The following is a 15156-nucleotide window of genomic DNA, read 5'->3' on the forward strand; positions in this document are numbered from 1 at the left end:
GTGTGTGAGAGAGGATTTAGTCCTTCAACCTGTTTTTCTCCCAAAGAAAAGACAAAAAATAGGCATATTAGAGATTTCTAGAAGAAAACATTTTATAAACCAGTGACAACTTAGGGAGCACAGATAGGACGTGAATCTCCACTGTGTTACTTCAGATTTACACTCCATTCATTTCAAAACAGAAGCAATGCCATAAATGAAGCATTTTTTTTTAGTTCTGCACAGCTCAGAGCAGGAACTGTGTCTTCTGCTGTGTTTAGAAAGGACCTAGCTACTATTACAATCTAAGTAAATACTAATGCCTTAAAAAAAGCCAGTCAAACTGTAAATAAGCTTATTGAATAAGAGTATAAAAGACGTGATGATGGTCTAATGCAGTTGGAACAACTCCTAGGAACCGTCTAATATGGGTTTGTTTGTTTTTTTTTAAAGAGATAATGGACTCTGAATTTTCCTCAGTCATCTGGTTTTGGCACCACAGTTCTCTTCTTAGGAAAGATTATTTAAAACCCATAGAAAATGTTCTCTGTCTTTCAGAACAAAATCTGTTAGGCTCCATTGCAAAAGCTAAAACTAAACTGTACAATTACGGATTAACAAATGGAAACCTTATGCTGACAATACATTAAAGCTATTTGGGAAAAGCAGGGGAAGACTCCGTGATCACTGGCTACAGACACTCAGTAAAAAGGAAGGAAAGTAAATCACTATCATGAAATAACATTTGAACCTTAGAAAATGTTATTTGTGTTACCTGGTAAGGAATACTGTCAAGTGAAACAGATACAGTTTTAAACAGATCTGAATTAAAAAAAGCCCGACATTGCTAGCAGTAAAAATTAAAAAAAAAAACTGAGTTCACATATGGCAGACCTACTGCAAAGTTGTTTTGGCTTTTAAACCCATAAAACAAATCATGAATTATCAGGAACTTCTAATTACAGATAGTAAAAAGTGACACAAATTAAGAATCTGGAATTAACCAGCCTGGATTCGCCAGTATCAGCAACAAAACTTGGCTATTTTCCTGTTGTTCGTGGTAGAAAAGAGCTGCTCAGGGAAGGAACCACATCTTTGGGAAGAGAAACCCCTTTGATTTAGTTACTACTGCTCTGTTTCCAGGATATATCAACTTAGCCTGGTCAGAACTTCTGCCCTGGATTTACTGAGCTGCATTTCAGAAAGTGGCAGCATTGAGTGCTAACACTTAGGAACTCAATGTTTTCCCTTAATTCCTGTCAAAGGACCCTCTCTGTACTTAAACTCCTTGTAGGCTGGAGGGAGGGGAAGAGACAAGGCCATAAAATACTTCCCAGAAAGGAGAATTCATGGAGACAACTCTGTGGAACCTCTTCATTTGCATAGTGACAGAACCTGGGCTTTCAAAATGCCTTAGACCCTCCTGTAGTGCCAACAGGGAGAGCTGGCAGTTAGCTTGGAGAAGAGCCAATACAAAAAGGATCATACCTGCCTCTGAAATATGGAATGAGAGCAGAAAGCCCATCATATTCGCACTGAGAAGCAGGGGTACCCAGTAAGAGAAAGAGAAGCAGCAGGATGCATGATGTAAGCCTCAGCAGTATCATGCGGTGGCAAATGAATCTTGTAGAATATATTGTGCATGGCTGATGGGGCATGTGCCATAAAGAGAAGGAAAATGTTTGGACTACAATCTTGGGAGTACCTTTGCAGTCATTCACAGCAAATAGAAGAGGATACCAATAGAAGTAAGCATATTGCTCCTGCAGGAAGCAGAATTTACATGTGCAATGTACATCATTCAGGCCTGCAGCAACAAGATTTTTCTTGCACTGGAGGATCATGACATAGTGCCTAGTTACTTGCTGTAGCTTGCACTATGAAGACTTTTAAGAGTACTGTATTTATCCTTAATTTGTCCCTCTAACTTCCCTAGCTATTATTCAACACATAATGAAAGAGAAACATACCAAACATAGTAGTCACAAAATGGTATAGTAAACCTACTCCTTAGCAAAACAATGTAAGAGTGCAGTGTTTACTGTTGAAAAGTCAGCATTTGTCACCAATTAGCACAGATGGTGTCTAAGTTTAACACATGGTGTCTAAGTTTTGTAAGGTTGGGCGGATGTTCAGTGCAGGTACTCCATAGGGAGGACAGCCAGTGACTAGATAATGGCCTGGTAAAGGACTTAAAAGGAGGTACTGGATAAAGGAATAGAATGGGGGAAGGGGTTAGGGACTCTGATGATTGCTACGGCAGGGGGCCAACCCCCCAACCCGTTCTCATAGCCCTCATTAACCGTCTTACGAGGGTGGTGGATGATAAGGGCCAAGCCATGGGTCGGCTGGGGGACCTGGATGGAAACAAATGGGGGCTGGTGGAAGCCCCAAAGAACTGAACTGATTTGAATAAACATGGATTTGCCTCCACGGTACACTTTATCTGTCGAGTAGTCCCAGACATCTATATAATAAAGTTGCGGCCTGATTAAAGCCCATAACAAGTCTCCTGTCCTTCTTGCAGTGTACCCAGACAATAGAAACACAAATAAGGTGCTTTGCACATTCTTGTGTTTTTGTGCTGTGGTTTCTTTAAAAACAAACAAACAAAACCCCCCCAAAAACTTGCTAGCTAGTAAATCTGCTGCTGTGAAAAGTAATATTTATATGTTTGTTAATATCAATTTTCACAGCAGCAGACTTATTAGCTAGCTAGAAGGCTGTTAAAAGTGATATTAGTAAACGTACAAATATCAATTTTCACAGCAGATTTATTCAGCCTTGGCAAGCCAGAGGACAAATTAAGCCATGGATGAGAAAGTGGGTAGGGAGACAGCGCAGCGGGGGCCCAGGGTGACGTGTGGGGGAGTGTAAATTCAGGGCCCACCCCCACGGCCCAGTCCAGGGCCAGAGCCCGAAGCCCTATGACTGGAGCCTGCCGCCCACTACTCCATGGCTGAGGCCTGAAGTCCGAGCCTCACTGCCCTCAGGAAGGTGGGGAACTCACTGGCTACCTCTGGCTACCTTGTGGATCCAGAGGGGGGCAGGGCCCACCCACCCCCAGTCACTGCCCAGGAGGCTGTGGCCACAAGAAAAGCCCCTGGTGGCCGCATGCAGCCATAGTGGCCACATTTGAGAAACACTGTTGTAGATCTTCCTGTAAAAAACAAATCAGGAGTTGAACACAGAGCAGAAAAGTCAAGATAACCTTTATATTGGTGTTTAGCATAATTTCATATAATCCAAGGATATTTCACAATCAACATAAAATATACACACTTGTTTATGATCCAACCAACCACTGGATAATATTGTCACCCCATTATCAACCAATTTCATACATACACACAAAAATCCCCCAACAGAAGAAAAATTGAGCAAATTGAGAATTGTAAAATTATATTTTAATCCATTCTGATTAAATTATTTAAACACTAGCTTTAGAATAAGAGCAACAAAACAAAGTCTGCAACAGTGAAGACTATTACATCAGTTATCAATTTTTTCATAACTTTAAGGCTTAGGAAATTACAGCTATTAGAAAAATAATCTTCAATAGCTCTATTTACATAAATATTCTTTAGTTGGTGATTAAAAGCCATTGTTTTCATGTTCTTTACAGCACTGACAAAAAAAAATTGGCAAGTTGAAAACCCCTAGCTTTAACATATTTTTAATATCATACTTCTTTGGACCACTGCTAGTCCATAGCAATTGGACTGATTTCTTAAGAGGCAGCTGGTTTCCTTCCTTGTTTCCAGTAGCTAACTTGGATTCAGAGACTTGACATTAAAAAACAAAACAAAACCTTTTCTAACATTACTTTTTCCCTTTAAGCATTTGCTGTAGCTATCATGAGATGTTGTGCAGTTACTACTGAGATGGGAACTGGTACAGGAGATCATGAATTGTAGGGAAGATAATTAATGAAATAATATATTAAAATGTGGGTCACAACATGAAAAAGTTTGAGAATATCATAGATCATATTTTCTTAATTGAACCCCCAATTCAAAAATGCAATTTTTTAAAAATTAGGAATGGTTATTTATTAAGCTATATTAAATGGATTTGAAGAGCTCTGTGTAAGCTTGAACCACAGAAGTTGGTCCAATAAAAGATATTACCTCACCCACCTTGTCTCTCTCAATAATGTCACGGCTAACCTGGTGGCTGAACTTTGTGACTTTGTCCAGACCCATAACTATTTCACATTTGGTGACAATGTATACCTTCAAATCAGCGGCACTGCGATGGGTACCCGCATGGCCCCACAGTATGCCAACATTTTTATGGCTGACTTAGAACAACGCTTCCTCAGCTCTCGTCCCCTAATGCCCCTACTCTACTTGCGCTACATTGATGACATCTTCATCATCTGGACCCATGGAAAAGAAGCTCTTGAGGAATTCCACCATGATTTCAACAATTTCCATCCCACCATCAACCTCAGCCTGGACCAGTCCACACAAGAGATCCACTTCCTGGACACTACGGTGCTAATAAGCGATGGTCTCACATAAACACCACCCTATATCAGAAACCTACTGACCGCTATTCCTACCTACATGCCTCTAGCTTTCATCCAGATCATACCACTCGATCCATTGTCTACAGCCAAGCGCTACGATATAACCGCATTTGCTCCAACCCCTCAGACAGAGACAAACACCTACAAGATCTCTATCATGCATTCCTACAACTACAATACCCACCTGCTGAAGTGAAGAAACAGATTGACAGAGCCAGAAGAGTACCCAGAAGTCACCTACTACAGGACAGGCCCAACAAAGAAAACAACAGAACGCCACTAGCCATCATCTTCAGCCCACAACTAAAACCTCTCCAACGCATCATCAAGGATCTACAACCTATCCTGAAGTATGACCCATCACTCTCACAGATCTTGGGAGACAGACCAGTCCTTGCTTACAGACAGCCCCCCAATCTGAAGCAAATACTCACCAGCAACCACACACCACACAACAGAACCACTAACCCAGGAACCTATCCTTGCAACAAAGCCCGTTGCCAACTCTGTCCACATATCTATTCAGGGGATACCATCATAGGGCCTAATCATATCAGCCACACTATCAGAGGCTCGTTCACCTGCGCATCTACCAATGTGATATATGCCATCATGTGCCAGCAATGCCCCTCTGCCATGTACATTGGCCAAACTGGACAGTCTCTACGTAAAAGAATGAATGGACACAAATCAGATGTCAAGAATTATAACATTCAAAAACCAGTTGGAGAACACTTCAATCTCTCTGGTCACTCGATCACAGACCTAAGAGTGGCTATACTTCAACAAAAAAGCTTCAAAAACAGACTCCAACGAGAGACTGCTGAATTGGAATTAATTTGCAAACTGGATACAATTAACTTAGGCTTGAATAGAGACTAGGAATGGATGAGTCATTACACAAAGTAAAACTATTTCCCCATGGTATTTCTCCCTCCCACCCCACCCCCCACTGTTCCTCTGATATTCTTGTTAACTGCTGGAATTAGCCTACCTTGCTTGTCACCATGAAAGGTTTTCCTCCTTTCCCCCCACTGCTGCTGGTGATGGCTTATCTTAAGTGATGACTCTCCTTACAGTGTGTATGATAAACCCATTGTTTCATGTTCTCTGTGTGTGTGTATATAAATTTCTCCTCTGTTTTTTCCACCAAATGCATCCGATGAAGTGAGCTGTAGCTCACGAAAGCTTATGCTCTAATAAATTTGTTAGTCTCTAAGGTGCCACAAGTACTCCTTTTCTTTTTGCGAATACAGACTAACATGGCTGCTACTCTGAAACCTAAGATTTATATCAGTTCATTTGAAATAGTGGAGGCAACAGATCACTGATGGAAATCTCAAGTGCTGTCATAGTTAAAGCAGTCATTAAGGGTAAAATGGCTGTTCCTTAAGCTATAAAACCACAAGTGGTGCTTTCCCTCATTTGTTTTTTCACAAATTTGTTAATAAAGAATCACTACATTTTACAGGACATTCACTTGTGGCTTACTATTTTGTCTGTGTTTTGATTGGGAATTATAGGCAGGATATGACCTAAGAGTTTTAGAAATAAAAACAAATCTGCTTTCAAAAGGAAAAATACATTTGAATTAGAGGGGGACTCAAATCAGGACGTTCAGATCCAAATCAGGAACCCAACTTCAAAATTCAAGGGTGTTCAGATCCAGGGATTTGTTTGGGTCCTTCTCTAATGTCAATAGTGGGTTCGAAATATCACACTATTTTTAAAGCCACATTAAAAAAATCAGAATTTTATTTATTTTTATTTTAATTCATGAGCTGGAGATACCCTCACAGGAACTGTATTTACAATGAAACTCAGTATCACCCCAAACTGCATAAAAATGAACATCTCATCTGATAAATAAAGCAGCAAACTCCTTGTGTCCTCTGCCCCCTCCAAAATCCCTATCAAAATGATGATTTTTTTGCAGCATGCCTTTAAACTTTTTTGGACTAATGGGAAGAGTGAGGGGGCAGAGAGACTACAAAGCAAAGATGCTTCTCCCTATCTTATTAAAACTCTGGCTCCTAGTTTATCCAAAGGTTTTGGTCACTATCACCCTTGCATAGAAGCATGGATCATAGTTAGCCTCAAGTGAACTGCCACTACAAGCAAAAACACAATGGATCCCTGATCTAACTAACCTTACAGAGCTGCTAGAGTCACATACTCCTCCAGAATAGTATCGCTGTTCCTGTCCAGTTGTCAACACTGAGTACCTTTACTAGTATTCTAGAATCCTTTACACTTGTTCTTCAAAGCTGATGCTCTGTGACTTGCTCACAGGATTCTGGGGTGCATCTGAGACTAAAGAAACCTGATACACATGAGTATGCAAAGGATCCTTGTTTTGGATATATGAGACTGTGATCCAAAGACCTCTTGATGCCAACTGCAGAGGTACAAGGGTTCCCAGGGGTACAGGGATCTCCTTAATTCACTAAAAGGGACCATGTAAGGTCTCTACTGAAAGCCAGTGTCATATTAATTATGTGCAATGTATTATGAAAATTATATGAGGAATGTTGACCATTGACCCCGACCTGATCTTGAAGGATCTCTAGTTTTGGGTTAAAAAAAAAATCTATCTGCTAAGCATACTTGTAGAAATAATAATGGAAGTTATAACGCAAGTACGGAAACATAGTGTACGTATATATACCAGTATTGAAAACAGGCTGGCTATAAAAAAGTAAAAGTATAGTAAAGAATGCAGTTACCATAAGATAGCATGAATGATATATGCTTGATGTAAGGTTATGAAATCTAGTAATATGTATCTTGTGATAATTTAGCGATGTGTCTTGTGATAACCCAGTAAACAACAAATGAACAAACATCAGAATTTGAGAGGCTTTTTCCAATAGCTGTATTGATGAATCAAAGTGATGATTAAAGGAACTGATGGAAATGGTTTGGGTAACTGTTGAAAATGTAATTATGGTCTCCCAAAATGCCAGATATGGTCCCCTGGAACACCAAGCATCGGCAGGGGGTCAAAACCTAATCATATTTGATCTTGGATGTATGTGTGTGGAATGAAAAAAACTGTCTACAAGGTAGTCACACCCATCCCTAGTTGGGACATCCTCGTGGTAAGGAAGCAGAAGCCTGTGCAGACACACCCTCCTATGTAGGTCTCCACTTACTTTGTTTCAATGTCACTTCCACTGGCTCTATTAGGTTGTGAATATGCCAATACAAAGGGTCATTCTGTTATATTTATTTCAATTTTCTTCCTTTTGCTGTACTGATTAAGAGAAGCAATTAAACACGATTCACTTGAAGTATGTGCTTAAATCCCATGAAGTAAATGTGACTGAAGCATGTGTTTAAGTGCATTACTGAATAGAGATGGACCTATGCATATGCTTAAGAACTTTGCCATATCAGAGCCTAGGTTATGGGCCTATTCCAAACAAGCATTATGGTATTCTGGAAATACAGCCCCACACCCATCCCCCTTTGATCTTGTAAACACTTATGCAACTAAATAATTCTACATATTAGTAGGCCCCTGAAAAAAATATGAATACTCAACATGTGCATATTTATTCACCTGCGTAAGTGTTTGCAAAACAGGGGCCATAAGTTATTTCCGAAGGTGTAGCAGGAGAAATTGTAATCACAAAATTAGCTGCTTTAATAGCAGCACCTTGGTTTCAAGACTAACAGTTGATCTTAGGATCAAATCTAGCAAATTGTCTTGAAAATAATTTGAATTGTTATTCTTTCACTATTTTGTTTGTTTTTGTTTTTAATTTGAGAATCCTTAATTAAAGAAAATGAACACAGAAGCTAATGATTTTGTGGACATCAAATTCCTGATCTCATTTTCTTGTCTAAGTACCAAGATGTATGGAAGGATAAAACACCTCCAAAAAGCCTGGGGGATTGGTATGAGAACTTCACAGCAGAATTATTCCTTTCCAGCAGGGCCAGCCCACAACATTTTGGCACCTGAGGCGGGGAGCTCAAATGATGCCCTCATGTCCCCTCGCTTGGATCAAAACTTTGAAAGGTCTCAATTCTGCCTTCTTCCTGTTCTACTCCTCTCATGGTACTGCTCTGCTACCTACCCCAATAACAGGAGAACTAACAACTTAAAATGCAAAAAGAAATGGAGTACTTGTGGCACTTTAGAGACTAACAAATTTATTTGAGCATAAGCTTTCGTGAGCTACAGCAGCGTAGCTCACGAAAGCTTATCCTCAAATAAATGTGTTAGTCTCTAAGGTGCCACAAGTACTCCTTTTCTTTTTGTGGACACAGACTAACACGGCTGCTATTCTGAAACGTAGAATGTCTTGTTCAAAAATGTTAAGTAACACTTAACTTTCAAACGCCTGAACAACAAATGTAACTCTTCTTGTCTGCATAGTAAACACTGGCATTTTTATCTGTTTGAATAATCAAAATGGTGCTTTCCATGCCTTCTTGGTTGCAAAGATTTGAACTGCTTCCTGAAGATCCACAGTCTGGGCCAGCTCATGCTCTATTGAGACGCTTGGAAGGCTGACCAGCCTCTCCTGTGTCATTGTGGAACATAGATGTGTTTTTATTAACTTCAGCTTGGAGAAGCAGCGTTCTCCACTGGAAATTGTTACAGGAAGTGTTAGAAGTATGCGCAGAGCAACAAAAGCATTTGGAAAGAGGGTGGTCATCTTATTTGTGCACATATATTCCAGAACAGCCATTGGAGTTGTTCCTGCTGAAATGTATCTTGAAAGGGCTTTCAATTCATCACCTAAATCACTCACATCAATATTGCTCGTCATCATGTGTCAACACTGTCTCTAGTGCCCTGCATTGCTGGTGTATAGTGAAGAGTTTTGGAATATCATACAAAATCCCAAATATACTGCTGTGTTCCTTGAGCTGCATGAAACGTTCTTCAACTGACTATACTGCACAATCTAGCACCTGGTTAAAGAATTCAACTTTGAGTTGTTGTTTGGGGTCTCTTATGGGATTATCCCATGCCTCGTAATCAGAATGTCTTCTTCTTCAGTGATTCTTGTATTCTTGAATGGGTGAGAAAATAGCTTCAGTGTGAAGTTCCTCTGCCAACTTCTGTGCACTTTTCAGAACTTTTTGAAATCCCTCATCTGACTGGTAAGACCATAGGTCTGACTTTGATTTGTCCAGTTGTTCCATTTCTCCAGACATATCACGGTCAACACCTTGGAGTCTCTTGCTTACAACGTTTATTTCGAACAGTATGTCATGCCACAACACTAAGCCACACAGAAATTTGAAGTTATGTACGTTTCTGGTGATTCAATTTTCCTCTGCCACTGTTCTCCCACAAACTGTTCCTGCCATAGCATTATCCTCCATAATGGCAACTATGGCATCATCTATCCTCCCAATTTGGTGTTTGATAGGCTTTATTGCCTCCACTTGACTTTCCCACCATGTGGCACTCAGTGGTTTCAGTGTTAGAGAGGATGTTCCCAGATGTTGCTTCAAAATTTTCCATTGATGAGTTGATGCAGAGAAAAATACATAGATGCTTTGAATTACATTAAAAATATCAGCAGCCTCACTAGAAGCTGATGTTGCATCACTGACCACCAAGTTCAATGAACGAGAACTGCATGAGACAAAAAAAACTTCAGGGTTTAACTCTCAGATCTGTGTTCTTTCCTCTCATGTTGGCACCATTATCGTAGCCCTGACCTTTCATGTCAGCTATTGCAATTCCCGTATCTTCCAGCTTTTTAAGAAGCACATTTGTCAAACTAGCTCCTTTAGAAACATCAATATCAATAAATTCTAGAAAATGCTCTCTGACAGTCACCTTTGCAGGGACATTTTCACTAGGTTCTGTTGTTGTTACAAAACGCACCATTAAAGTCATTTGTTCTGTATGGCTGATGTTAGGTGTGCAGTCAAGAATAACAGAGTAATATCTTGCTGACTTCAGATCTGCCACAATCTTCTGTTTGACTTTTGTTACCAGTAACTTATGATATCAGTTTTAATTGTTTTTCCAAGGTAGTGGTGTGTGTACATTTCTTGAGTGGCGACTCTTCTTAGATGCTCCTGGAGTACAGCATCAAACTCAGCCATCAGTGCCACAATTTTAAGGAAGTTTTCATTGTTTGGCACATACAGCTTAGGGTTAGGGTGCTAGGTTTTGGGTAGCAAGCATTCTCATAATGGCAATGAGCCTTTTCAGAACATTTTGCCAGTAAAGAGACTCTGATGAAATCTTCTCTTTATGCTGATCATCTATGGTGGCCTTTAAACTTAGTCTCATCTCAAGCTGTTTCCACCTATGGAATGCTCTCTGGTGACTGCTGCCTTCTCATGGCATGCCAGTTTTCTAGCCAGATTTTTCCAGTACTTTGTTCCCGTAGAACCCAATGTAGCTGGAACATTAGATTGGAAGAGTTTGCAACAAAACCAGTATGCAGCATTCTGGATTTTTGAATACATAAGCCATGGCCTCTCCACTTTGTCACCATTGGGGATTTCACGCCAGTAATGTGCTAGATGGAAACTTCTATTTTCATTGTCTTTGGGGAACATGAAGTTTTTCACTTGCTGTGGCCCATGAAGTACAAGGAAGTCCCTCAGGCTACTGCTCAAGTGGGTTCGCAGTCCTGGATCATCTAGACTTAAGGAACTAAACTCAGCAGCAGCTGTTTCTTGCGCCTCCACCACACTCTTCTCTGATCTACACTTTTCTTCAGGAATGTGCATGGTTACATCCATTTGAGATGGAGATATAGATGCTGTTTCAGAGTAACAGCTGTGTTAGTCTGTATTCGCAAAAAGAAAAGGAGTACTTGTGGCACCTTAGAGACTAACAAATTTATTTGAGCATAAGCTTTCATGAGCTACAGTTCACTTCATCGGATGCAATCTGTAGCTCACGGAAGCTTATGCTCAAATAAATTTGTTAGTCTCTAAGGTGCCACAAGTACTCCTTTTCTTTTTATAGATGCTGTTGTAGCTGCCACGTCACCTGCACTCTGACTAACTGGAAGATCAGGCACTTCCTCACCACTCACATCCTCACTGGGGCAGAAGGCTCACTGTGAACATTTGTGTCTATGTATCTCAGGAGAGCTCTTTCCTGCTTAGATAGAAAAGCTTTTTTTGCATTCTTTCTTTTTCTTAATGTTGCCCAGAGGGGCGTTTTCTTCTTTCACTCATGACTGCTGTTCTGTGCCAGCTATCGTGGCTCTCAACACTCAATTGAAGGGGACAAATAAGCAGGCTGGTAGCAGGGCCTGAGTGAGGGAAGATAGCAGCGTATTAAGGGCCTAACTGGCTCCTACTACTTCAGTTGACTGCCTGTTCTCCTCAAATGGGTTCAGGGAAGCAGCAGGAAACAGAAAGCTCCCTGAGAAGCTGGGAGTCCAGCTTAATCAGTCCAGGCTCCTGGGGATGCTAGAGAGGTACATAAGAGGCTCCTCCTCCTTTCTCTCCCTGCAGCCCCTGCTGCTTTCTGTTATTCCCTCTCACCTTTTCTCCTGCCTGCCTGTTATGTTTCTTGCGCCCTTCTTCCTCCAGCACAGCACTTCACCATCGCTGTGCATCTAGGGCAGAGAGAATACATATGCACCAGCAGCAGACAATTTTCTACACTCTGGGTCCTAGTGGCACCCCACCCAGTCTGGTACCTGAGGCAGCTACCGCAGTTCGCCTCATGATAAGGCCAGCCCTGCTTTCCAGACCACCTTATTGTGCTTAAGAGCTGCAGATGGCTCAGTGCTGAGAAAAGATGATAGCACCAAAGATTTCTAGAGTCAGCTACTGGAACAAGCTAAGCACTTTATGACCAACAACTTCATTGCTACAATAAATGTGTCAAAATAAGAGTTTGTTACTGAATAAAATATTTCAAGCCCGTATTTCCCCAGAACTCCCTCCTGCTGAGCAGAGAAAAGGACAGAACAAACATCATACCCACTAGTTTAGGAAAAAAGCATCAATATGATATCATTGGCTGCCTGCTAGCTGAGAAAGGAAGAGAGGGATTATCTCAATGGTGAACATCTGGACTGTGTATAAAAAGGCAATGAAGATTTTTTTACACATAGTAATTCCTTCAGTTTCCCTTGATTTTTCATTCAAAGGAACAGTAGTGCTGCAGTATGCTTTAATAGATTACTAACATAAAAAAGACACTAAAATTGTATCGATCTGGTTTAGTGTATTAAATGTATGTATGCATATACTGTACACACACATCTGTGGTTCACTAGTTGAAAAAAAAAGTTCACTGTAACTAATCTCACCATACATGGGAATCACCAGACAGGATGTACAAAAAACAAATTGATTTTATCACTATCAACTGTAGGTATACAAAACAGTGTTAAGATGGTTAAGGTTATGCCAAGTATAGATTCTGGATCAGATCATGGATTGGTATTGATGAATCTGAATATCAAACTGAAAAAGTTACAGAAAGCCAAAAGCTCTCTAGGAGGAACCTCTGACAAATCATGTGATATAAAGTCACTACCAAGAAAAAGTGACTACCAAGTGACTTGGGAACAGCTGAAACATGCTATCAAAGAAGCTGCAGATAAACATGTAGAGAAGAAGTTTCTAGCTAAGAAAAATCCATGGGTTTTCAAAACAGATGAAATCATTGGTCAGATAGACAAAAGGAGGGAAGTAAAAGCACAAAGATCAACAGCAGAAAGAGAGGAATACCAAAGACAAAATCAAATTATACAAAATAAATGCAGATTAGCAACGTCTGAATGGTTGAATGAGAAATGCAAGAAATTGAACAACAAGATAAAGAGACCAAAGTGAGATGTATCAAAAGGTAATAGCCTTTAGCTACAGAAGAAAGGAGATCAATATGACCCTTAAGGAAAAAAATGGACACTCTCTGATAGACTCTAAAGATAAGAAAGAAAGATTGCAAGAATACATCATAGAACTATATGGTGATGATAACCCTAAAAAACCTAAAAAAGGGACTGATGAATTAAGCCCGTCAATAATGGACGAAAAAAATCACAGTAGCAATAAAAAGACTTCCGAAAGAAAAAGCGCTAGGTTGTGCCAGAATACTAGCTGAACTGTTAAAAGCATAGGGGAATGAAGGCTTGAAAGCTCTGTCAGATGTAATGAAGAATAAGTTTGAGAATTGCCAGAAGATTTTACAACCTAACTGTGTATCCAAATCCTTAAAAAGAACACCACTATGGATTGTAAAAACTACAGAACAATTGACCTAATATTGCATGCCTCTAAGATACATTTGTGAGTTACTCAATACCAAATTAAAGGAAAAATTGTAAAGAAATAAGCAAACAATAATACAGGTTCAACTGTGGAAAGGGCACGATCAACGCCATTATGAACTTGAAGCTCATATTGGAAAGATCAATTGAAATGGGGAAAAAAGCATACTTGTGTTTCACTGACTTCCAAAAAGCACTTGACAGAATCTACCTCTACAAAGTGCTCAATGTATTAAGATCTGTGTAGACTGATGGATACAAACTCTGAGTAATAAAACAATTACGCTGGAATTAGAAGGTAATTATAATAGGAGATGAAAATGAAAATCTAATAAGAGATCAGGAGAGGAAACTGACACAAAGTGATCAACTTTATTCAACATTTATAGCGAGTGTTTAATTAAATTAATACAGGAAACAGAAGACGGTATTAAGATGAGTGGAAAAATTGGTGAATAATTTCTTCTATGCAGATGACAGTGCTGATGGCTGATTTGGAAGATCTCATGAAGTTAGTAGAGACTGCATATGAATATGGCAAAGAATATGGTCTAAAGTGGAACATGGATAAGACAAAAACTATGGCACTAGACAAGGATCCTGGGAAAACATGAAGAGTCCAGCGAATGACACAGCCATACAACAACTAAGAAATTATTGCTACTTAGGAAGCATCATTACAGAAGATCAGATGCTGAAGTCACACCAGATTAGAAAGAGCAAAAGAGACACCTGGAAGAATAAACATCTGATGAGATTGATGATTACTGCAATTTAGCAAATGCTATTAGAGATCTTATTAAAAGAATGATTCAATTTGCAGGGCACATTTTAAAAGGATCAGTGCCACGACGTGTTTGAAGGCACTGGAAGGGAAAACTGATAGCAGAACACCACGAGGCAGAAAAAGATCTTGGGTGAATGATGTGGTATACTGGGTGGATCAAAAGGAGATCAGCAGAGGATCATACAGAATGGACTACGATGGTTGCAAACTTCCACTAATAGAGATGCCACATAAGATGTGGGTGAAATATCTTACCATTCTGAAATCTAAAAAATGTCAACTTTACTACTTTAAATAAAAAAATCCAACAGATACTTGAAGTCACAATATTTTCATCCACTTAAAACAATTTGAGATGATACCAATCACAGAAAGGAGAAAAAAGTTCTCCTGTGGAAGTTCAAAATACATTCCCTTCCCTCCCAGCATTGAACATTAATTCTTTTCACACTTATGAAAAAAAAATTGAAATGCTTCAATAGTTTAACAGGGCTCAAATAATCAAACCAAAATGATTTTTCTGTATTTTTTTATAACATAGCCTATCACATGAAATATTAATTATGGTTCTATTAAAGTTACTGCATAGAAAATCAATTTTCTTTCCTTTTTCTGGGGTTAAGTATTAT

General features: G+C 39.6%; 1 protein-coding gene across 8 annotated transcripts in view; it reads right to left on the reverse strand.

Annotated features, from left to right (window-relative positions):
* ROBO1 (roundabout guidance receptor 1) overlaps nucleotides 1-15156 on the reverse strand; it is a 1032116-nt gene that overhangs the window by 103351 nt on the left and 913609 nt on the right. The gene's annotated exons all lie outside the window — the stretch shown is intronic.

The sequence above is a fragment of the Dermochelys coriacea genome, chromosome 1 (genome assembly GCF_009764565.3).
Source record: "Dermochelys coriacea isolate rDerCor1 chromosome 1, rDerCor1.pri.v4, whole genome shotgun sequence".
In the NCBI taxonomy this organism is placed as follows: domain Eukaryota; kingdom Metazoa; phylum Chordata; order Testudines; family Dermochelyidae; genus Dermochelys; species Dermochelys coriacea.